The following is a 23,105-nucleotide window of genomic DNA, read 5'->3' as shown; positions in this document are numbered from 1 at the left end:
GTCTCTATCCAAATGGAAGTTCTTCAAATAAGCCCAACTAACCAAGCAATTTAACAATTAGTGATCTATTCCTACTATTACAGTACTGTTATGTAACTAAACATAGAATTTTACACGTTTATTTTGAGCCATATAGTATTTCTAAGAGCTAGCAAAAACAATGACTAAAAAGCCCCCATTATTCAGCCTCTTCAGGGTATGAAATTTCCCTGTTGAGTAACGTTGGTTTTGTTCATTAACCAATTTCAACACAGCTAATATCAATTACAACAAATATCTTTAGGAAAGATCAAGCTGATCAAAAAGTTGGTATGAGCATCACTGGGATAATTTCAAGTGCATCACTCTATAATTGGCAAGGCATTTCTTTTTTCTCAGCCATTTTAGACTCAGGTTTACTTCAGCATTTCTTTAAAAACAGAACAAGACACCAAAAAAAAAACCCAGCCACAACTGAGTGTAAAAGCAACTGACAGGTTCTGTCAGTTTCTGAAGAGTTTCTTAGCTACCATTTAATAACCAAATTGTAAACACAGTAGAATACTGCAATACGTGTAATATGATTACATCATACTATATAAAAAAGAAACTACTGAATGTTTCTATATAAAAGTAATCCTGACGTTTATCTACATTTGACAAAACTTTTTCTGTTTTTAATCTTCTCCTATTTGTACTTGAAGCTGACAGCTACCAGAACAGAGTCAAAAAAAAACAGATCAAAGGGAACAGGTTTACAGAACCAAGAATTGGCCACCAAGTAGATCTGAACGTGCTATCAGAAAAATTGAATTACCACATTTGATGCAGGTTTTTGTCTTTATGATCTTCATTTGGGTATTACATATGCTGCATACACATTTGGATGCATGACAGACAATGACATTTGGCTACAACAGGTTAAAATCCTTCATGCGGTCAAACTCTAAAAATTACAGAACACATTTCTGATTAAAGAAACAGACACGTAAGCTTTCATTACATTAACATTCTCAAGCTGCATCTCCCAGTTACTGACATATTACCGGTATAAGCTATAAGAAGTTATTCAGTTATTTGGGTCAATTAAATGCCTCTCAATTCCAAAATAAGAATAAGTTATTATTTCATACATATGCTTATTTCAAGTTGCAAGTTCATATTTGTTCACCTCTTGGTTTATTCTTGCCTATTTCCTCTGATCTTACCTCCTTAAATAATTCCTCAATATTTCAGTCTTAGTTCACAGGATCACAGAATTGTAGGGGTTGGAAGGGACCTCCAGAGATCATCGAGTCCAACCCCCCTGCCAAAGCAGGTTCCCTACACCAAGTAGCACAGGTAGGCATCCAGGCAGGTCTTGAACATCTCCAGAGAAGGAGACTCCACCACCTCCCTGGGCAGCCTGTTCCAGTGCTCCGTCACCTCACTGTAAAGAAGTTCTTGCGCATGTTTGTGCGGAACTTCCTATGCTGCAGTTTCCAGCCGTTTCCCCTTGTCCTGTCTCCACTCACCACTGAAAACAGTCTGGCCTCGCCATTCTGCCCCCCACACCTCAGATATTTATAGACCTGGATCAGGTCCCTTCTCAGTCTCCTTTTCTCAAGGCTGAACAGACCCAGTTCACTCAGCCTTTCTTCATAGGAGAGATGCTCCAGGCCCTTCACCATCTTCGTGGCCCTTCGCTGGACTCTTTCCAAGAGATCCCTGTCTTTTTTGTACTGGGGAGCCCAGAACTGGACGCAGTACTCCAGATGAGGCCTTACCAGGGCAGAGTAGAGGGGGAGGATCACCTCCTTTGACCTGCTGGCCACGCTCTTTTTAATGCACCCCAGTAAGCCATTGGCCTTTTTGGCCACAAGGGCACACTGCTGGCTCATGACCAACCTGTCATCCAGGTAGTTTGGTGTAAAAGATTAACTTCAGACATTATAAATGATATAGATTATCAATGATACTTGAAATTTGATTTTTCAGGCACTATAAAAATACTAATTTGTAGCCAGATAATATCCATCAGAATAACTTCTCATATTCCCATTCAATGTTTAAGATCTGGAATGTTTAAATTTAAATTCAGGTCAATTCATGACGTAGAGTTATTTAGACCACTAGAGGAAAAGGTTTCATCCAGAAAATAAAAATCCAAAACTCACTGTAATACACGGAAAGATTATATGCTGCTTCTGCAAAAAAGAAAGATACTAGACTGAAACTTTAGAAACACACAGGGATGGTTCAGCTTTGATCTTGGTAAGAAGAACTAAATAAGCAACATACTCCTTTGGAAAGATATTTTTCTTTTCCATTGGGGATCACATGTTGATACATTTTGACCCGTAGAAATAAAAAATATCTATTCAAGATTTCAGGTGCCCATTCAATGAATTGAAAACTCAACACATACAAGCCTTTTTCAGGGAGTATTTATCTTCAAAAGCCTCTCATAGACAAAAAACAACTTCCAGCATTTCCAATCAAGGATCAAAATGTCTTTCAGAATACGAAAAATTCACCATTCAGCAAAAAGGAGTTTCATGCAGTTCTAAACCTCAGTGTTCCTTCAGTTAGGAAAGAAGGACTGATTCTCTAACAGAGGAACAATTGCCACCATCACCAACAAACCAAGGCAGCGTGAGCACAGCACAAACTGTACTACAGAAACTAAATATCAACAAGTAAAATATCAACAGTAACACATACATCCAGGCTCAAACTAAAAACAAATATAGATCACCCTTTTAATTTTACAGTGCTTTGTAACATCAACGACACAAGCAAACCAAATGGGTACACAGAAAAATATGTAAAAAGACACAGAGCAATTGCTGTATTATGAATTTGTAGGGCAGCACGTTCAAGGGATCAGCAAATTCTGAAAATAAATGGTTTGCACGATCTTTATAAGTTGATACATATTTACACGTTTAACATATAGGGAGGAAGAGAGACTATTACAGATGTTGCCTGCTAAGAGATTTTCAAAACTTATTTTCTATCATTGTTTCTAGTCAGTACTGGAAGGTCACTCCCTACTCGCAGCAAAGACCAGGAAAAATTTGGCAAGATTACCCAGTTTTAGTCCAACACTGTCAGAAAAGCTGTACTCTGTTCCATTCAAAAATGACATAGGCTATTTCTGGCCTAATAACTTTGACACAGCCCTTCCACAAGTTGGACAGATCGACTGACTTTCTGCTGCCTAAATGGTCAGGTTATGCTCTCACACTCATTGTTACCACCTGCATGTTCTTGTTTCTTCCTTTGCATTGTTTTAACACTTTCTGAACTCCTATCTGAGTTAATCCAACCCACTGACACACCTTTTTGCTACATTTCTGACATAAATCAATTCACAAATGGTTTCAACATAGTCAGAAATAGAACAAAGTGAAGTGAGAGCAGTGTTCAGGAAATACAGCCAACGTCTTCCAACTGCAGGCTAACAACAGCTAACCCAATTTGAGGAAACCTATCTCCATATTCTTGTTCTATTTTGGCCAAGAGATCCTCAAAAACTCTTTTTTTGTTGTTTTTTAGGTTGTTTTTGTTTTTTAAATCATCCATCAAATCCTTAAGTAACCTTCAAGAGTTAATTCCATATAAATAGATCACAATAATTCAGACTACTTTAGCTGTCTTCAGATAACTTCATAATCATTACTGAAATTGTGTGAACAGTAAAAGCATCTCATCTGCAACGAACTTGCTCTGCGATGGTTGTGAAACTCAGTCTTGAAAGTTCAGGAAGCTGTTAAAATCTTCTTATGCTTACCATAACCACTAATGATCATAAGAGTCTTTCCTATAGTTGCATCAAACAAGAATAATGTCATAACAGGCTTGGGTTCTAGATTCGCACCTGAATTCACATTTCAGTGAAGTTCATTTCACTCTATAATCAGTATTTAAAAAGAAGATTTTAAGATATATTTATTATTATTCCTTTATTTAAATGCATGTTACAGCTCATGAATAGACCTTCAAAAGCATACGAGCATGTAACATTACATTTTTAATATGTCGCTATTTGAGGAAACATAGCCCTGGATTTAGAATATCCCAAAGCACACAATTATTTCCAGCTGCAATTATGTAGTTCTCACAGTTCTAACAGAGAAACCTGGGAGAATCACATGCGTTGTATAACTTCTACAGAAGTACTGCTTATCTTTGACAAATGCAGTATCTGCAATTCAGAGAAGATGAAAGGACCTAAGAATAGAGATGAAGGACTTTTACACAGGAGAGAGGATACACAATGTATCCATAAAACAATCACTTTCTAGAGGAGATAGGGAAAGAAAAGGAAGGTGAAACAGGTGTTCGACTGACCCAGTTTTATCAACAATCTGACATTAAAGAAAAAGGCATTCTTCAAACTGAATCCACAAAACATCTAGCAAAGGACCTGACCTCTGTGCTGCAAAGTTTGCCTTCTCCAGATGACACTGATTTGCCATTAGAAGGGCAGTTTTCAGTTGTTACTTAAGAAGCACAGTTCCTCATCTAGCTTCATCACATTAGCCATTGTCTTGGTGGCAGCAATATCACAGAAATAAAGAAGTATCTACTTACCAACAATAATTCCTGTTCAAATTAATACTTTCCAGGACTCTTCTTCCTCACTTTCATTTTGAAGCCTAGTTAATTCTCTGAAAACAGAAAAGAAGATTGTTAATTTTTACCCTTTTTCTTTTTAAATCTTTATACGTGTTTTCATCCTTTATCCACTACATACAGTCAAGAGATGCGTGTAAACATCCATATTTTTAAAAAGTTGCTCTGTTTTATGATTAGACAACTGACATGTCTCCTAACTCCCATGAAAACAGAAATCAATAGACATAAATAATCTTTCTTGATACTGCAATTTGAAAAAAATAGCAATGCCTGCTTCACTCCCATCCTCCACCCTCCCCCCCCCCCCCCCCCCAAAAAAAAACAAAACAAAACAAAACAAAAAGTATAGGCTTTCGAGGCAGCTGGGAAACAAACTCAGGATGTGAGGGGAAAAGAAAGCAGCAGAGTAATTCTTTGGATATATATAGCCAGGCCTGGGGGGGGGGAGGGAAAGAACTGCAAAAAATTATAGCCCAAGGATTCTAAAACAGTCTCAGATGCCAAAAATAAAATAAACTACTCAAACTAAAATATTTGCTACAAAGGCAAAAATAGGATCTACCTTTAAACAACATATAAGAAAATTAAACTGGTCTGTTTATATTTTTACATAACATGCATAGCAGAGTGTACATACTAAGGAAGTTATTGTCTTCAATGAAATCTTACTTTTGAGTTATCAAGGTGTATGGAACTGCTGAATCACAGCCTGAACCTCTGATTGATCACCTGAGGTGAGCAATGAGTCAGCCCTGGGAGCACAGGTGAAGGCCACAATTCACCTGCGCTGCTGGAAGGAGAGGAGCCTGGCTGCACCTCTCCTAGATCTACTGAAGAGCTGGTTACCAGTGGGAAAGGATCTCTTCTGGAGATCTCTCCTCTGAGTTTTGCAGTGAGCCCAGAATATGGGTAAGCATTCCATCTATTTTCTTTTTATTATTATAATCTGCTTTGCCAAACTCTCTTTTTTATTTCATAACTATAACAGCTTTATATCCATTGACTATACACAAGGCATGGAGTTACTGCATCACTTCATAACTGTGGTCTCATTACCTCAGAACAGCTGCAGATACTGAACTAAGTGTTGCTTGTGACTTGAAGAGAAAAAGCAATCAAAAACTGCAAATATCAGTCTTCAAGATAGTATAAATTGGATACTGAAAAAGTTAATTTGTGAGCCTGACTTCAAGGAAAGGGACAAAATTGGGGAAGCTAGCAAAAAGTAAGAAAATAAAAAATAAAAAAAAAATCATAAACTAATTAAAGTAACAACAGTGCCAGGAACAGGACTGAAGAGAAAATGATAAGTGCATCCGCTAACTGTCTTTTACTGCAATGAGAATTCTGCCAAACTAGTCTTATTTTTGCCTAATAGTTATTAAGTGACCTTATATTTTGAAAAGAAGTTGAGCAACTATACAGGCAACCCTAAATTAATTTCACAAGTGGTAACATGGATAAATATTTTTTTGAGAAGGCCTAATTCTTCAGGGTTGGTTTTTTTCATTCATGTAATAAATTATTTAAAACAAGCTTCATCTATAAGGTCAGAGCCCGTGAACTTCCAAAAATGGTATATCTGGGGTGAGATGGCTTATTTTCGTTTCCATTTGAGATGGATGCTTTCAGTATACTTCAGTTAGAGCAGCACTCAGTAAGGCCACACAGCTTCTCCTCTAATAAGGATCTGAGAAATCCCAACAAAAACACGACACTGTTACCATACATAACAGCAAGAACAAAAGGGTGTTTTGTGTGTGTGTTTTGTTTGTTTGTTTTTAGCTTTCCAGCAAAACCAAGTTATTCCTATTGCATCTCTCATTACAGAATCATAGAATTACTAGAGCTGGAAAGGACCCTTAAAGGTCACCTACTTTACTTGACTGCAGTGAAGGAGTCATCCAATCAGCTACACTACCTGTTTAATGAAAATGGAGAGCTGAAACTATCACCCAAAGGTCAGCCAGCAAGCCAAGCAAAACTGAGTATGGAGCCCATCTGTACCAAGAGGAAGCCTTATAATGAAGCTAATAGAGCACAGCCCACTGTGATGATTAATTCTAATTTCATGAGGCATCGTGTTTTATCTTCTTAGAAGTTCATATTTACAATTCCAACAACAGGTAAGCAGTATACTGTGTGAGACGTGCGTACGGAAAAATAGATTGAGGCAGATGGGCTCATAGTAAACATGAACTGGCAGTGTTAACATCTCATGTAATGAAAAGAATTCTTAGTAAATTCACAAGTTGATTTATCTGCAAGCAACTTAATCAAAGGCAGTACCAAAAGGCCAAAGTCATATGAGGCTGGATCCAAAGTCCAAATAGGTTTGTGAATACTGCTAATGTAATTTGAATGGAATTTTAAAAATACACAAAATATGAATGCAAAATAGCAGGAGTAGTGAATTCAAGGATGCCAGCCACACCACAGGTCCCTGCAACTACAGTGTGTTAGATGAAAATATTCATGGCACTCCAGGAACGTAGAGGGGAGAAAAAATTCCCTTCCCTCCTCATCCCCATATGATGGGGTCAAACATTTAAATTTGATTACAGATATCAGACCCATACTCCAGGCCAGGACTACTCCCCCACTACTACAGGAAGAATCACCTCACTCAAAATCCCATCTTTGGTCGATGACAAATTGCCTCTGCTTTGGAAGAGAATGAATAAAACAGCACAACATAAATTATGCACCACAAGGGCAATAAATAAATGAGTAACTATTCCCTCCTGTTCCATGCACAGGGAGGCTTACCAACGGAAGCCTTGAAGAGCAGATCAGGTAAAAATTGGACTCATTACAACCAACAACAATCAATTCTTTTCTCAGCTTCCCAAGATTTCTGATATTCTAGAACCAATAAATCTCAAATGCTCATCTATAACTTTTGCCTCTGGGTTCAATCTTGTCATCTAATGTAGCCTCTTTACATAGTTGTAGAAAAGATCATATGAAACCACTGCTTTTCATTCTCACCATTACTAAGTTTTCAAGACTAAATTTCATCATCTGATTTTTCCAGAGTTTCGGAACTGAATTTCTCTCTCAGACATATTTATTTTGTGCTCTCTCTCTCTCTCCCATGCACTCTCCAACACTCAACAAAGACCATTCTTATTTTTTCCTAGCTTCTCTTGCCAAGTTTTCTTTCAAGACATTGAGTTCAACTTGAGCATAATCCCAAAAATTCTTTTCTTTCCTGGATTTTTGAGAGACTCGGTATTTTCTGAGTCTGACTGATCAGTATTACAAACCATGTCCTGAATGCAAATTATTTATTGGCTGGTCCTAACAACTTTTTTTAAAAGCTATAAACCACCTGGTGTGTCTTAGAACCATGTGAGAAGAAAACAGATAGGGTTGTGTTATGGCCCAGATCCCTCTACCTCTGATTAGCAGTCTAGTTATGCCAGGAGTTCTCGTCAGCATGGAGTATGTAAATCCACTCTATTTTTAAGTTTCTCTTATGAAACTTAAACCACTATTTATTGCTCCAAACACATAATCCATCCTCTGCTACTGAGCACTATCATCATTTCTTCCTATTCAGAAGCAAACAGACCAGATTTTTAGCAAAGTCAGTAACTTGCTCATTTCAATGCTGGCTCTACTATTTCAAGTATCTGGCAGGGAAGTGACTAAAATTGCAGTGACAGAAAAAATATTACAGGAAAAGAAACAATTTATTCCAACAAAGTCATTTTTAAAAAATAAACAAGAGTTAAAATGTTACAATGAACATTTTTTCATACTTTGTAAATAACAAAAAAAAATTATTCCTTCTGTAAATCAGGTGAAACTCCAAAGCGTTTTCAAGTTTAAAGACAAAAGAGAAAGTTAACCTTACGGGGAAGACAAGCAGTTATTTGGCTTCAATAATGCATTTGATTTCTTACACCCTGCAGTACATCTGCCTGGAGTCAGTGTTAAGCTGCTGATACAAAGCGAGTTTCCTTAAACAAATGTATTAAAAAAGTATAACCCAGGGGAACAGAGTTAAAAATAATCTTTATATGCATAAAATAATTTTTACATGCACCAGTCAAAGATTCTTTACTATTAGCAGCTTAGGAAAAGCTATACCACACTGAATTCATAATATTCAAGGATGAAAGTCCTAACATCTAACTTCTCCAGCACGGCCAATAAAGGCTCTGAGGATTCAGCCATTAGCAGCGACACACAGAGGATTCTTCCTGTGCTCCCCCTCGAATAAGATTTACTTTACTTGCATTCATTTTTCTATTATCAGGTATCACTTCACCACTTTGACTTTGGTCTTGGTTTATACCCTGTTATAAAGTCACTTTATGATATCAAAACTTTGACATATACCGGTTTCAGCCTACAGGACTGATAGAGAATGGTATATAATTAATGGATTTCATTAGATACAATTAATGGACTTCTTTCACAAACATATCTAAAGGCTGATCTAATAACTATGTTATTGAACAACATCCCACATACAAAAACACTTTCAATCTATTAGTCTGTGAAGAGGCAGGTCACCCTACATGTACAAAACCAACAGGACATTGAACTGTTTTCCTAAGCTCTCCCTCCACTCCCTTCTCAAGAGGCACTGGCTCAGATATTTGACTCATTTTTTCCTTTTATTTCAAAAACAAATGGCTCTCGCTGACATCACAATATTCCCATAAGGCAGACTTGGGAGTGCCCCCATCACTGTACTTCTCATTACACAAAGTTTCGTGTGTGCTATAATGAAATTTCTACCACATCATACACTTGCATGTGTGATGCAGATCTGGGGAAATTTGGGGAAAACATGGGAAGCGCTGGATTTCTCTTAGCTGCCTGCAAACCTGAAAAGCGTATGCTGTGCTTCAGTTCCCCAGAGTTCCACTTCTTTTCAGCCATGTGAATTGCCATCTGTGCTTCCCAGACTGGCAAGTTAAAAATCTGCTGTCATTTGTATCACCAATGAGCAAATTAAAGGCAGAGATTTCCCTCTTTAATAAAATAAGAATGATAAATGGCAATCTAAATATTGATTCCAAAGTGAGAAGCAGGAGCACCGTTAGTTGAAGAATCACAGGAAGAAAAGATGGCAATCAGTAGACTACCTTCAGGTTTTCTTATTCTCTCTAAACTGATGACAAAATTAAGGAGAATAAAATAAGATAAGCTGGAATGTAAATAAAAATACAACTCAGTTGATGACACGTTTAGAGGGATGCTTCATGAAGCTAGAAAATATGTTTGGTTTGCAAAGTACAGATGCAAATGGCAAAGCAGGAAATTTTGTCATAAATATCAAAGGATTACACGCTCATTTTGAGATCTAGAGTAACAGAAGCCAAATACCTTAAAAGTATCCACATAACACTAACATGAATATTGTACAGCGAGACAAAGAAAAGAAAAATTACCAAACAAGAAGATTAAAATGGATGAGGGAGAGAGGTTGTTTCGTTTTGATTCTTTGGCCTTTCTTTTTGACAGCCAGCAGAATCTTTCAAAGCACCAGATTTAGCATTAATGACTCACAGAATAAGGCTTTCAGAAGCAGATCATGGACATAAGTGAGCACTAACCCTCTTAGTAACTGGGTTGACTGTCAGTTTTGTTGAAGCTTTGAACCTGAAAGTTTGCATCAGTATACCGGTGCCTGAAACTTTGCTACACTGAAATGCAAATCATCCTATAAGAACAAGCCCTGAAATGTTTTTGGGAAGGGTCAACTTCACTCTCCCAAATGCCCCTTGGGAACAGTGTCAGGGCTATCGCACAGTCAGGAAAACTTCCAAATGATGCTGTGTGTGCAGCTACCTGCTTTGAAAGCTGGGAGATTAACCAAATGCACAGATCCCATTCCATGTCAGCTGTCCTCAAGGCCAGACTATGGTTCTATTTATTTGTGCTGATAAGGCCAAAAAGGATTTGAAATCAAACCAACTTAAGAAAACAGAAATTAAGTGCAGATAAATGTGGAGGAGTACACATACATGCATACACACACACACACACACAAAGCCCAATAAAACAGAAAATGTGCTAAAGGGAAAAATAGTAACCATCTTTGGAGATCTAAGAAAACAACAACAAAACTGAAGAAAAAAAAGAGAAAGCAAATTTAGAAACAACAAAATTACAGAGAACTCTTCCTAGACAGAGGCTACTGAAGGAAAATACTGCAAAAAATCATCAACAGAGAGAAATGAAATTCTTAAAGGAGAATACAGACAACATGAAGAAGAAACAAAGGCTTGAAATGCTGGCAAAATCCATTCTCTTCAAATAAGGTCAAGAAATTGAGGAAGAAACAAAACTGTGTTTAAAATCACAAAAGGAAATTATTTGTGCAGTACAGTTTTACAAGGAATTCTTGCAGGAATTAGATCAAAATAGAAGGCCTATCCTATAAAAGCAAATGGTTGGAAGATAAAGTTTGTCAGTCTCAGCAAGGAAAAAAATCTGAGATGAAAATCTGCAAGCTTCAGAGGAAGAAAGACGGCATCGTTGATATCACTGAAAACCAACAGCGATATTGAAAATGCAACAAAGAGAAAAATGGCTGTAAGCCAAAAGAAGCTTTTTTTCCAAATTTTGTATTTACATAATAAAGACGGGGGTCTTTACTATTAATTATGAGGGACTACTTAAAACCCCAGGATTTATCTCAGCCTACCAAATTATAGATTTGTGATTGTTTTCTTTTAAGATTAATAAACACACACACACCATACTTTTCACCACAAATACTGGTTATTCCTACAAATACCAAAGCACACTTCCCCCAGGAAAGTCAACATACAAGACCAGTACCAACAGAACTAAGAATCCTTTATGTAATAAAATAAATCGTATAGTAGTAGAATAAAAGAAAAACAGCATTATACTTAGTGCCTTAGATTGTTTTCCTGTTCCTTCCTGTCTTCTTCCTTTTTCCTCCTCCTTAAAAAGGTCAGCAATTCAAACCTGCTCACAGTGAGATCATGGTCTGATAATGCTATGAGAATTATACTAGAACTCATACATAATATCTTTTACTCCAAGTTTTATCAACAATAACCAAATAAAAATATAGCACTTTGTTCCAAAATACATCAAACGGCTTCAGTGACTCCGCTTTCATTACGCGATTAGCCAAATAGCAGTAAGATGACACTAACAAGACTGTGGTCACCTTCACTGCTGTGATTCAGAACCATCCCAGCAGCTGTGCAGATTTCAAAGATGGCAGCAATTTCATATCCCTGCCACTGCCAATCCATGGGAAGGCTCTGAATAGCTGCCAACAGAATTCAGCATCCAGAAACCTGAGAGAAAAGGAAGAGGCACCATTTCTTCCCTCAGGGCCAGAGAGTTGTGGCTTCACATTTATCAGACACATGCTGATCAAAGGTAGAGCAAAAAAAAAAAAAAGTCAAGATGCCCATGAGAGCTGAGACACCAGCAATTAAGATCAAGGAAGTGGTCAGAGGTTTTCAGTGAGATACTGATTTCACCAAAACCTGAACAATGCTGTCAAAAATGGTCTGCTACGTGGCTGATGTTACCTGATCATGAAGGACACTGAAGATTTGTTTTTAACACATTTCTATCAGCACAAATATTACACACAGAGAAGTATGCTATTTGTATGTTTCAGTACACCAGAAGATACCTTTGAGACTGTTCTTCAATACTATTTGCCAAGTTTTATAGTGCCCAAATGTTAGAGAAAAAACATCTACTAAAAATAAGGCACGTTGCATTTCAGAGAGGTTTCGGGTCTTTCAAGATGCTCAGTTCTGCATAGTCATTTTGTGACCCATCTTTTCCATACCTGTACATGCCCATACACAGACTAAAATAGTGTGATATTAAGGAGAAACTATTACTAAGTGTTTGCATGAAGATTCCTTCTGAAGTGGTTCTGCTGCTTTCTTATCCTCCTCTAACTACACATTAGGCAATCTTGCACTTCTCCCTTATTCTTTTGATGCTTCAATTATGAAGGAAATTTCTAGAAAATTATACATGTCTTTCCTACTCAGTAATAAAAAGAAAATATCACTTTCAAAGCTACATATTTAGAATCATAGAATTACCAAGATTGGAAAACACCTCCAAGATCATCCAGCCCAACCACGATCCACCTACCACCAGTATCTCCTGACAAACCCCTGTCCCTTAGTACCACACCTACACTTTCCTTGAACACCTTCAGGGTTGGTGACTCCACCACCTCCCTGGGCAGCCCATTCCACTGCCTGACCACTCTTCCAGAAAAGAAATCTTTCCTAATATGCAACCTGAACCTGCCCTGGTGCAACCCGAGGCCATTCCCTCTAGCCCTATTGCTATTTAGTTTAATCCAGTTCAGTTTCATCTTCTTCTCTCTTTCGGTGTGCAATATATGAAAGAAAACAGACTCCCTGCAATGCATTTACTATGGGTTAAAGGCTGCACAACTGAGTCCTTTATTTATTTCCAAAGCAAGTATATATGTATGTAGTAACTCAGGTTCCTCTATACTATCCAATGACTGCAGTACCAGCTACTCTGAGTGACCAGTATAAGACCAAAGGACAACCCTGTTTTCATACAGAAAACAACTTCCTAGGTTACATCAGTTACCTGTGTTTTCTTTCATAACGACATGACGTAGGTCATCCTTTCCCACAGCAGTGAGGAGGGGCAGACCAACATATAAGGAAGTCAAGGGCTTGGAATTATGAAATTGGACTTTCCACTAAATCTTGATGCCAATATAACATAAAGGGTAAGGCAGTATATGCAAAGAAAACAGAGAAGAACGAGGGAAAAACAAATAAATAAACAAAAAACTTTGAGACATCAGTAAAAAATAAACACTGAGACACAAACACAGATCTGATGTAAAAGCTCATTTTGGGGTAGCTTTCGCTGTATGTGATTTTACAGAGGTACAACTTGACACCAGGGCTGCCCGTGCCTGAACTCATTAAACAAAGTAAAGAAGGACAAACCTGTCACTAAGCTTCAAAAGCCTCCGTCAGAACATGGGAAGTTAAGCTGAAAAAGGGCTAGGCAAAAGATGGCAGAGAAAATGTTTTGTTGAGGCTCAGATTGCATCTTCAAGAACTGATGACCTCTCCTTCAAAACTTCTCCACACAAGACTTCTCCACATTCACCAAGGAACTGTGGGCAGTGACACATGCAGTGCGGGCAGCTTAGTGAATGCACGAGTGCCACAAAAAAAGCACAGTCAGAAAAGGAATATCGCACTTTGATTTAGACATTCCATCAGAAACCTTTCACACTGATGTGTGCTACTTCATACATCACAAAAAGTGATTTTTTCTTTTAAATACTGCTTTTCCTCAGTTACTGTCACATCAATTTTTGTGTTTTCTTTTATTGGTTTTGTTTTGTTTACTCATACTAACTGGGTGCATCTGGGAGTGTGTTCACCTTCATAATACAGTAAAGTCTTCATGCAAGCATGTCTAAACACAGCTGAAAAATTCTCAGATGAGAATTCACAGCTCACAACACATTTATCTCTGGAATTACATTTAATCTGGTATATAAGTAAAAAAAAAGTCATATTCTAAAGGGACCACTGAGCTCTGGATACACTTCAACACCAAATGATGGCAGCTAATGAACATCAAGTTAGTACAGTATTCTTGAGCAACATCCAAGAAAAGAGATGTTCAAAAGTCCATTCCATACACTTTCATTTCAAAGCACTTACTATCTTGAAAAGCACAGTTAAAGCTATCATCTTTTTTGATAAGAAATGTCTTAGTCGGATAAAGAAATAATCAATCTACTTAGGGTTGCTTCTGCCAGGAAGTTAAAATGTTTAAACAACAATATTTCACTTTTGTAAGAGACTTCAGGAGAAAAGCTACTAACAGAGGTTATCAATCTAATGACACTCTGTTTATAGCTTTGAGACCTACTTGAATGAGGGAATTGCCACACGGTGACATTAAGCAAGCAAGCAGTTACTTACTGCCTAAGGAGTCTGATCACTGGAATACCCCTTGTATGCCAAAAGCTGCACTGGTTGTGTTTGACTTGCAGGTATCCCTGAATTTCTCTCTCAAACTACTACTCTCAGCAGGAAACAATAACCTTCATCAACTCCCAGGACACACCCTTGCTACCTAAAGCAGTGTGAACATATTGTAACATTTCACATCAGTGTCATGAGAAAATATATTTAAGCTGTGAAGAAGCGTTTCCATATTTACACTGACTATACAAACATCAAGGAAGTCAGAGATGCTCAGAAAAATCTGCACGCACTCTCGAAACAGCACTCTGAGAGTAGGGGGGTACAATTCTGCTTCCTCTCTTTCACATTTGTTTTCAGCAATAACGAGGCAATAACGAGCAATAACGAGGCTGATGGCTTGGCTGACTCTTCTGATGGGACACCAAATGACATCTCCAAACACTAGCTGAGCTTGTCTAGGAACAAAAAAGTAGGCATAGAACTATACAAAATAATAGTAACAATAATAACAATAATAATTCAAGAGCAATCATTCCTTTTCCTAAATAATTTGTAGGAAAAAAAAAACCAAACAAATTTGAAGTTCTGCCTGGACGTGTTCACCAACACAGTACGACGTGGCACACAGGACGAGCTTAAACCTCTACTACATTGGATTGTATCATCGCTCAGCTCATCTTCCTACATAGCTGACTCTTCCACAGACTTTCTCTCAGAAGGGAACTCTGCCTGAGAGCACTGGATATTATTTAACCAAGCCTGCCAGGTCAAAGTACTACAGCAGGGATCCACAAAACTAACAAAACAGTAGGGTCTGTGTTATATGAAAGGACTAACCAAAGATTAGTCTGGGAAAAAAAAAAAAGAAAAACCACATATCACATTAACAATTGGAAAAAAAAATATATATAAATATATATATATAAATATAAATAATATATATATATATTAAAGCTTTTTCAAATGCTGAGCCAACGTGGCACGAAAAAAAAGTCAAAAGGGTATCCAGATGAAAGGTAAAAATCAAAGTGTTGGGTTGCCTGCTATCCAGAAGAAACAGTAAACCACTGTGCACAAGTTAATTTTAATAATACAATGTAAACCACAGGCACTTAACCTGAGCAGTCACTTAAAACTCCTTCAAAATATCAACAACTTTCTCAAGTAAAAAAAAAAAAACAAAACAAAACAGAGAACACTGTTTTCAGATAAACAAATGAGAAGCCCAATTTCAAATGTCAAGTTCCCTCATTCTACCTCCCTGAGCAAGGTGACACCAACCCTGCAGAAATGCCGTACGGCTTCTACCAGTTCCCTACTTTCACAATAACCATCACTTGCTCTTGGACAGCTTGCCTGACTACGTGCTAGATGTCTAATGTGACATAAAAATCCCCTTACAATAATTCTAGTAGATAACAAAAGCTACAAAAACCCACGTTACACAATAATATATTTATCAAATATTATTTTAACAAGAGAATTGTAAATTAAAATACATATATATATATAATTTACCAGCAATCATAGCTTTGTAACACATTCAAACCACCAGCTCAGAGGAGCCCATCTCCACACTACGTACGGTGCAACAGCAGACACCGCTCATCCTCAAGTACACCAGCACCTCTGTGTGAGTATCCATAATGGCTGTCAGAGGGAGCTGCCTAGCAGACACCCAAGAAGCAGCAAAACGTCAGCTTAGCACAGCATAACAGAAACACATACAGATTTTTCAGGTATAGTCCGCATTTCATCATCATAAACAAAGGCGGGGATCTAAAGACAAAGGCTCTGGGCAGTCACAGTGAAAGTTCACATTTTTGGGAGAGGCTGTGTTGCTTCTCGGTCAACCGAAATCTCTTTATAGACATGGAAGTAATTTATGCAATTGAATATTCTGCTAATGTAACAAATTCATCAACAAAATAAAAAAATAAAACCATTAAGTTCTATGAACCAAACAACAAACAGCACATTGGATGTATTTAATTTATTACATACTTTCTCACAAACACACTGTAAAAAAAAAAGAAACAAAAAACCTTCAATGAAAAGTAATTGTACCCACACAAATCACTTCTACAAAAAAAAGTTATGATGGAACTGTGGTGGTTCTAGCCAAATTACGGTGAAGTTCAACATAAGAAATTTATTTAAAAAGACAAACATAAGGAAAATAGTTGGAATAGAACTCTTACAATTACGTTATAAAACCTTTTGGAAGAGTGATGCTAAGACACAGGAAGCCAGAAAGAGCTTCCATAAGATGCTCACAGCAACATTCCCAAGTCTTTTCCCTGCAGAATTAATCATGTCATGGTTATATTTATTGCTATTACTGCCCTGCAAAAGCAACTCTCCAACATTACAAAAAGCATTCACCTTAGTACCATAAGGTTCTGAAGCAAGCATAACAAAAGCTGACTCTTAAGAAGCATTTACATTCAGAATTAATATTGCTACCATAAAGCAATAATTATGTATTTGGGGGGGAAGGGGAGAAGGGAGAGGGGAATCAAAATTGATTGCAACCAATTTAGCAGACAGTCAGAAAATCAGCACCTTGAAACGATGCATTATGAGCAGCATAATATGAATTAACATACCTATCACGACAAATGACCCAGAAAGATCACTGATGTTTAAGGCTGCCAGATATTTCCTTATAGAAGACTCATTTTTCATTTTCTTTTAAGTTCCCAAAGGCCTTCCAAGATGACCCCTTCTGTGGGTGTATCCATCACAAAGCTCAGCTCCTTCCATATTTTCATTTTAAGCAAAACATACATTTTTCACCTTTCCAAAGACAGGGGCAGGAAAAACACACTTGCACATTACCAAAGGCTATCTTTTCTAAAGAAAGTTTAATCATTTGCATGCTTTGAGATCCACATGCATCTTCCTAAGAGACAGCAAAAGGTATATCCTGAATGACAACTGATGCTTTTGTCAAGCTGACTGCAACTTGGTTATTTTGTTTTGGTGCGTTACAGCTGAGTCACCTAAACATTCTGCCTGTATTGACTGCATTCCAACAGAAAGCCTCTGGGAGCCGAGCACCTGCAGCGCTGGATGCATGGGACAATCAGTGTTGGAAGGGACTCCCACACGTTCCTCATTCGACCACCTTCTCCAACTCATGTCAACTATAAGATCAGATCAAGTAGCTCAGCTTGTTGTGCAGTTGGGCACCGAAAACCTTTTAGACAGAGAGCAATCTGTGAGCAGTCACTTCTGTGAGAAACACTTCCACTGTATGACTACGCTCATGCAAAGGAAGTTTTTCCTTATATCCAGTCTGAATCTTGTGTCAACTTACGATCACTGCCCCTTTCACTCCCACCACGCAGCTCAGTAAAGAGCACTGCTCCATCTTCTCCCAGATCTCCTCAAAGGTACCAGAACATTGTTGTTGCATCCCCTGAAACTGCCCCTTCACCAGCAGAACAAGCCCAGGTGTTTCAGCCTCTCCTCATAGTGCGAGCGCTCCAGCCCCTAACCATCCTAACAGCCCTCTCCTGAACTCACTTTAGTTTTTATCAGCGCCTTTCCTGTGTTGAGGGTCTCAAGCCTGGATACAGCACTGCAGATGTGATCTGATGGGTTTCAAGGAGAGAGGGATAATCCCTCTCCTCCACCCAATGGCTGTGCTCCTGTTGGATCAACACACCACTGCTGGCCCATGATGTTTGCTGCCACAGCTTCCCAGAGGAGCTACTGTGCAGCCCATATCACTGCAAGGAGCCCTTCCTTCCCAGGCACAAGGCTTTGCAATTGGCCTGGGTGAATTGGCAATTGTTGAATTTCATAAAGTTTTGGCTGGGCCTTTTCTCCATGGTGCAAAAGTGCCCCTGCATGCCAGCCCTGCCTTCATGCTCATAGACCTCAATGTGGTACCTTCCACAAACGTAAGAGAATATTCCATCACCTTCTCAAGGTCTCAGAATCAATGCCAAAGCATCCCATTTGTTACTGACATCCAGATATGAGCCATTAACCACTACTCTGAGTCCAGTCATTGAAGCATTGCTCCTCTGTACTCCGTCCTTCCACTGCTTTAATATTCCTTTCTTTCACAGGAGATCAGACACCAAGATCATCTCCTGATATGTCTGCTCATTTTTTGAGTATCAAGATGGACCACTGGCATCTGAACTGTTGTTTCTCAGTGATATCCCATGGGTACTGTTCCTTGTAGGCAAGTTTTTTTGTTTTTTGTTTTTTGTTTTTTAAATGAAGAAGTTATTAGGTAATTAAAATTTTGGACTTCATATGTCAGTGCTAACTTCACAGTAGATCTAAACATTTAAATCAAACAGTCTAAATCGACAGACACCAAACGACAAATCAAGCAGTGAGAACTTCTGTAGCGAGGCCATTCACAGATCCCTGCTAAGTAACTTACAGAAAAAAGGTCAGAAGGAAAAGGCAGGCTGTGGTTAGTGAATTACACAGGGAGACAGATCTGTTTTAGAAAGCATTTCAGTGCATGCAGATCATTAAAGCACTGCTAATTTTGAAAAATGTCCTAAGAGCCCCAAATTGGATACTCAACATGAAGGGACACAACACCCCTCCAGAGAACTGTGACAATATTTCTAGAGAAACATGCAAGGGCTGGAGTCTGATGGCAATGAAACAGGAGAAGAGGAAGGTAACGAGGTGCCATAAGAGCAGCACATAACAAATAGTGAGGCCATTGGTACCAAGAAAAATAACTACTCCATGTTGGTCACTGAACACAACCAGTGTCGTTCTACTCCAAACAATAAAAGACATGTTGTAGGGGAAAACACAACAATTAACCACATATTTACAGGCCAAATTGCAGTTTGACAAGAATCTCTGGCGTTTTGTAATTTATGAAAGCTTGATCTTGCAACTTCAAAGTTCTTTGAAGATGCCTGTTGTTGCACAATAGAAAAACATATGCATGATTTTCTTTAAGAAGCACACATATCACTTCGTCTGCAGATTACATTTGGCCTATAAAAGGGATGCATATTAATGCAATCATACACAGCATGCATCATCTACATTTGTTTTCCTTACTGTATTGGAAGCATACTCTGTGACCAAAAAGCAAGCTTTACGTAAGTCTAGAAGAAAAGAAAGTCCCATTTTACTTTGACACTAGCTCCCCCTCCAGACCGCCCTAACAGAGTCATTACTTTTTTTTTTTTTTAAATTCTGACTCTGCAATGAAATTTAAAAGCTTTCTTTATCCCTTCAAATCTCAATGAACACACTGATCAAAGAATGTAAGCGCAAAAATATCTTCTATTATTTCTTACTGTACATAAATTCCAGGGCTGAAAAAAATCATTCGATTCAAGAGAGATGTGACAGATAAAGAGGCAAATCTGTACAGCTACAGAGAGACAGGAGTGGACTGAAAATGCAATTTTTCAGACCAATCCTATGAATGGGTAATATCGTAACTTCATTATACAATCAAGCCTCTGTTTGAGAGCGTTCATAAACCACAGATGCCAAAACAAAAGGAAGTCACTATGTGGTTTCGTACTACCTTCACTAATTCACTTAAAATATAGATCTGTATTCCGTCAAGATTAACTAATGTATTTTTCTTGTTCTAATAGACATAACGTCTTACAACTTGCTCAGCTAACACCTCTTGGTTTGTTTAGAATTTTGCCAGTTATAAAGAAAATGAAAGTTCCAACTTGCAACCAGACCTGCTGCATTTCTATGCTACCAAGTGTCCTGGCAGCAGCATCACTCAATTAGTCAATTTGCATGATTTGATATTCCTAGACGATTCCTACTCTCCCCTCATTACTGAGCTGCTTCCTCAGAAAATATGAATAATTGATTAAACTTTCAATACTGAAAAATGGTTGTCTCGTTATATTTTGTTGGGAAAATATGCAAACTTTGCAATATCATGGTTTGCCAGCTTTAGCACATGAAACACTAACAAGTATCGTAAAAGCACAAGACTAAGCATACCTGTAATAACCAGAGAAATGGATATTACTGGAAATACTTAAAGCATAGTCACCAATTGATAAGTCCTAATAACTGGGCTTCTTTAATAATGGAAGGAATTGTAACAGAGGCATCTGTAAAATAGCCACAAGCAGCAGCATAGCCAACGTTGACCATTTATTTGTTTCTGGATCTCAGACTTCTCTAAAGTTTATGATAACGTACACTGGAGAGTAACTTGGAACAAAATTTGACTAATGCTATCACATCCAAAAATGCTTCATGCGTAAGCACTCGTTCTGAAGCATTTACTCCATCAGCTTTCAGTTAACGCCTAGAAACAAAGACATCAAAACACTGCATTTTGGCGTGAAGCGTTGGTGCGCGCTTACTTAATGATGTACACACAAACACTATTTATATCACAGACAAAGTCGTGAGCGTTCTGAACACCTGCCTGCTGTCCCCTTCCACACCCAAGCAGCGCATGGACCACAGCACCTGACATCACCTTGCTGAACGTTACACCGTGCCGGGCACCCTGCGTACAAAGGCTAGCACTGCCCCAAGGAACTTAGGATCTTTCAGTGCGTCAGCTGACGGCTGTGCCTCGAGGCTCTTCGGTACCACCTGGAGCACAGCGCGAGGCAGCAAACAGCGCCGAGCAGCAGCAGCAAACAGCACCGAGTAACAGTGCGACTGACGAGATGCTCAGCCCAACCCCGCAACTCGCTCACCGCTCTTCCCTCCGCAACCGCCTATTCTGTCCCCTCAAGTCAGGAGCTTCCGAAAGCAGAGGCTCACGAGCCCGGCCTCCGGAGAACACCAGGGACACCGAGCACATACATGTGCGACGGACCCGAGACATTGAGCGCAAACTTGAGAGGAAAAAAAGGCCTCATCACCAACAAAGCCCGCGACCGAAGCAAGTAAACGTACTGAAACGCGGTAAAGGTCGCCCGTGGCAGCCGGCGCGGCTCCACACCCCGTGAGAGCGAGCGCTTCCCCCGGCTGCCCGCCGGCCCCGGGTTCCGCCTCCATCTCCCAGCCCGGGGCGGCGCGTCCCCTCGGGCGGCCGCGGTTCCCGGGACGGCGAAACGGCCCGGCGCCCGTCCCCGCCACGGGCACCCCGCCGCCCCCCGGGCCCGGCCCGGCCCCGCAACCTCCGGCGGTGTCGCGGCCGCCGCTCGCCGCCCCAGCCTCCCGTTCCCCGCCGGGCGGAGGCGGCTCAGGCCCCGGCGTCGCTCCGCAGGTGAGGAGCGGGCGGGGAGCGGCGCGCGGCGGGGGGCGGCCCCCTGCCCCCTCCCCCATTTCCCCTCCCCGGCGGTGGCAGCGGCGGCGGTTGCCGAGCAGCACCGGAGTCGCGGCGGCGGCGGCGCCAGGCCCGGGGGAAGGGATGGGGAGCGCGGGCTGGAGCAGCCCGCTCCGGGCTCGGCATCCGCTTCCCCGCCTCCGCGGTTCGCGCGCAGCCCCCGCATCCCCTTACCCGAGTGCGGCGCCGCCGGCGGGGCCTGCGCTGCCGCGGCCGAAGCTGCGGGGCGCGAGGAGACGCTGAGGCGAGGGGAACGGACGCCCGGCTGCGGGGACGGAAGCGGGAACCCGCCGTCGCGTAGCGGAGCCGCCGGCGGACTGAGACGGCGCGCGAGACGCTGACAGGGCGCGCGCGCCGAGGGCGGGGAGCGCTCGCGCGAGTGGCTGACAACAAGGAGCGCGCGGGGCGTGCGCCGGGCGGCGAGCGCGGCGGGAGCAACCGACGGCGCTCGCCCGCTCGCGCACGCCCCCGCGCGCCCTACTCGGAAGAGCTCCGTCGCGGGCGCGCGCCCGCCGGCGGGAGGCAACCTATGAGCGAGCGAGGCGGCCTCCCGATGCTGCCCGAGCGATCTCGTCACGCAGCGCTGAGCTCGCGGGGCGCATGCGCCTCTCGGGGGCATCCCTCCCCGAGCCGCCCGCTCCGCGTGCCCCCACATCAAAGGCCGGGCGCGAGCCGACGGCCGGCTCCGCTCCCGCGCCGCCGGGCGGAGGTGCGGCTCCCTCCGCTCCCTTCGGGTAGCTCACCGAGGCCGGCAGCCCCGCGCTCGCAACGGGCAGATACCGGCCAGCAGGGACTCTCCATCTTGCACGAGGAACGGCGATGACTGCGGTGTCTGGGGGGCGGAAAGAAGGGTTAGGGAATTCTGTGCCCCGGCAACCTTCTGGAGAGATCTGGAAAGGCAGAGATAACGAAAATATGTTTTCCTTTGGGTTCTAATTCCTGCCGACTCCAGAGATCAATTTAGAAATTGAAACGGTAAGCGGATTGCCAATGGCTCTCAAGTATTGAGCTGCTGCTGCTAGCCGCTATTAATGGATGGATATAATTACTATCAATTATATTGCCTGCAGGCTTAGCCGACAACTCGGATTCTAAAACCCATGGGGACAAGGGAATGGCTTGCACTGGTAGAAGAGTAAAAGAGTTGCTAGAGAGGTTTCCCATTTGTGATGTAGAGCCATCAGTGAACTCGTGCTGAGATAGATAAGAAGAAATTAAGAAAAAATGAACTGTCATTAACAACCTTAAACTTGTTATCC

The 23,105-nt window shown here is 40.7% G+C and overlaps 1 long non-coding RNA gene across 2 annotated transcripts in view; it reads right to left on the bottom strand.

Annotated features, from left to right (window-relative positions):
* LOC122177772 overlaps positions 1-22,127 on the bottom strand; it is a 35,207-nt gene extending 13,080 nt beyond the window's left edge. Inside the window, exons 1-2 of one of the 2 annotated variants that reach the window (XR_006178145.1) lie at positions 22,021-22,127; positions 4,558-4,634 (exon numbers count right to left, since the gene is read on the bottom strand). This is a non-coding gene — a long non-coding RNA (uncharacterized LOC122177772). Of the gene's footprint in view, positions 1-4,557; positions 4,635-21,473; positions 21,517-22,020 lie in introns of those variants that run through there. The other variant, XR_006178146.1, reaches the window with a different exon arrangement.
* Positions 22,128-23,105: the final 978 nt, after the last annotated feature.

The sequence above is a fragment of the Lagopus leucura genome, unplaced genomic scaffold, assembly GCF_019238085.1.
Source record: "Lagopus leucura isolate 7727_CA_CO unplaced genomic scaffold, USGS_WTPT01 Super-Scaffold_1, whole genome shotgun sequence".
NCBI lineage: Eukaryota > Metazoa > Chordata > Aves > Galliformes > Phasianidae > Lagopus > Lagopus leucura.
This window is presented reverse-complemented; position numbering and strand designations above follow the sequence as displayed.